The sequence below is a fragment of the Lampetra fluviatilis genome, unplaced genomic scaffold, assembly GCF_964198595.1.
Source record: "Lampetra fluviatilis unplaced genomic scaffold, kcLamFluv1.1 SCAFFOLD_1144, whole genome shotgun sequence".
Lineage (NCBI taxonomy): Eukaryota > Metazoa > Chordata > Hyperoartia > Petromyzontiformes > Petromyzontidae > Lampetra > Lampetra fluviatilis.
The window spans coordinates 1-2,500 of record NW_027621475.1 but is presented as its reverse complement, the minus strand read 5'-3'; the positions used below and the strand labels follow the sequence as shown (position 1 = coordinate 2,500).

Below are 2,500 nucleotides of genomic sequence, written 5' to 3'. Positions count from 1 at the left end.
TGGGTGAGTGAGTGAGTGAGTGGGTGGGTGGGTAAGTGAGTGAGTGAGTGAGTGGGTGGGTGGGTGGGTGGGTGAGTGGGTGGGTGGGTGAGTGGGTGAATGGGTGAGTGGTGAGGTGGGTGATGAGTGGGTGGGTGGGTGGTGTGAGTGGGTGGGTGAGTGGGTGAGTGGGTGGGTGGGTGAGTGAGTGGGTGGGTGGGTGAGTGGGTGAATGGGTGGGTGAGTGGAGTGGGTGGGTGGGTGAGTGGGTGGGTGAGTGGGTGGGTGGGTGGGTAGGTGAGTGGGTGGGTGGGTGGGTGGGTGAGTGGGTGGGTGGGTGGGTGGGTGGGTGGGTGGGTGAGTGGGTGGGTGAGTGGGTGAGTGGGTGGGTGGGGTGAGTGAGTGGGTGGGTGGGTGGAGTGGGTGAATGGGTGGGTGAGTGGGTGGGTGGGTGGGTGAGTGGGTGGGTGGGTGGGTGAGTGGGTGGGTGGGTAGGTGAGTGGGTGGGTGGGTGGGTGAGTGGGTGGGTGGGGTGGGTGAGTGGGTGGGTGAGTGGGTGGGTGAGTGGGTGGGTGGGTGGGGGGGTGAGTGGGTGGAGTGGGTGGTGGGTGGGTGAGTGGGTGGGTGGGTGGGTGAGTGGGTAGGTGGGTGGGTGGGTGGGTGAGTGAGTGGGTGGGTGGGTGGGTGGGTGAATGGGTGGGTGAGGTGGGGTGGTGGGTGAGTGAGTGAGTGAGTGGGTGGGTGGGTGGGTGAGTGGGTGGTGGTGGGTGGGTGAGTGAGTGGGTGGGTGAGTGGGTGGGTGGGTGAATGGGTGGGTGAGTGGGTGGTGTGAGTGGGTGGGTGGGTGAGTGAGTCGGTGGGTGAGTGGGTGGGTTGGTGGGTTGGTGGGTGAGTGGGTGTGGTGAGTGGGTGGGTGAGTGGGTGGGTGAGTGGTGGGGTGGGTGAGTGGGTGGGTGGTGTTGGGTGGGTGGGTGGGTGGGTAGGTGAGTGGGTGGGTGGGTGAGGGGTGGGTGGGTGAGAGGTGTGGATGGGTGGGGTGAGTGGGTGAGTGGGTGGGTGAGTGGGTGGGTGGGGGGGTGAGTGGGTAGGTGGGTGGGTGGGTGGGTGGGTGGGTGAGTGGGTGGATGGGTGGGTGGGTGAGTGGGTGGGTGGTGTGGTGTGAGTGGGTGGGTGGGTGGGTGGGTGGGGTGGGTGAGTGAGTGAGTGGGTGGGTGGGTGGGTGAATGGGTGGGTGAGTGGGTGGGTGAGTGGGTGGGTGGGTGAGTGTGTCGGTGGGGAGTGGGTGGGTTGGTGGGTGAGTGGGTGGTGTGGTGGGTGGGTGAGTGGGTGGGGGTGAGTGGGGTGGGGTGAGTGAGGTGGGTGGGTGAGTGGGTGGGTAGTGGTGTGAGTGGGTGGGTGGGTGAGTGGGTGGGTGGGTGGTGGGTGGGTGAGTGGGTGGGTGGGTGGTGGGTGAGTGGGTGGGTGGGTGGGGGTGGATGGGTGGGTGGTGGTGAGTGGTGGTGGGTGAATGGGTGGGTGGTGGGTGAGTGGTGTGGGGGTGAGGGTGGGTGGGTGGGTGAGTGGGTGGGTGGGCGAGTGGGTGGGTGAGTGGGTGAGTGGGTGAGTGGGTGGGTGGGTGGGTGGGTGGGTGTGTGGTGGGTGGGTGGGTGAGTGGGTTGGTGGGTTGGTGGTGTGAGTGAGTGGGTGGGTGAGTGGGTGGGTGAGTGGGTGGAGTGGGTGAGTGGGTGAGTGGGTGGGTGGGTGGGTGAGTGGGTGGGTGGGTGAGTGGAGTGGGTGGGTGGCGGTGAGTGGGAGGGTGGGTGGTGTGAGTGGGTGGGTGGATGAGTGGGTGGGTGAGTGGGTGAGTGGGTGGGTGGGTGGGTGAGTGGGTGGGTGGGTGAGTGGGGTGGGGTGGGTGTCTCAGTCGTCCGTGTCTCAACGGGGGCAGCTGCCTCGACCTGGTGGACAACTACGGATGTTTATGTGCAGGATGGATATACGGGTGAGTGGGTGAGTGAGTGGGTGAGTGAGTGGGTGGTGTGGGTGGGTAAGTGAAGTGAGTGGGTGAGTGGGGTGAGTGGGAGGGTGGTGGTGAGTGGGTGGGTGAGTGGTTGGGTTGGTGAGCGAGCGAAGCGAGCGGCTGATTAATCCCTCTCCCACTCCCCCCACTCCCCCCACCTCCCCCCCCCCCCCCACTCCACCCCCCCCCACTTCACCTCCCCCACTCCACCCCCCCCCACTCCACCCCCCCCACTCCACCCCCCCCACTCCACCCCCCCCCACTCCTCCCACTCAGGCACTAACTGTGAGACCTCCTGGACGCCTGCGACCCACGGGGGTCCTTGCCAGGCCACCACCACCACCACCACGGCGGCCATGACACCTTTTCCACCCTCTCTTCCATCATCAACAACAACAACATTCCCAGCTCCCGGCATTCCCGCCCTCACATCAACCCCGCTAACTCCACCTCCTCCTCCCACTCCACCTCCTCCACCTCCCACTCCACCTCCTCCACCTCCTCCTCACACTCCACCACCTC

The 2,500-nt window shown here is 66.2% G+C and overlaps 1 long non-coding RNA gene across 1 annotated transcript in view; it reads left to right on the top strand.

The window, feature by feature from the left end:
* The window catches only part of LOC144955312 (uncharacterized), a 28,770-nt gene extending 26,276 nt beyond the window's left edge, over positions 1-2,494 (top strand). The window contains exon 4 of the long non-coding RNA XR_013641607.1: positions 2,255-2,494. This is a non-coding gene — a long non-coding RNA (uncharacterized LOC144955312). The remainder of the gene's footprint in view (positions 1-2,254) is intronic.
* The last annotated feature ends 6 nt before the right edge of the window (positions 2,495-2,500 follow it).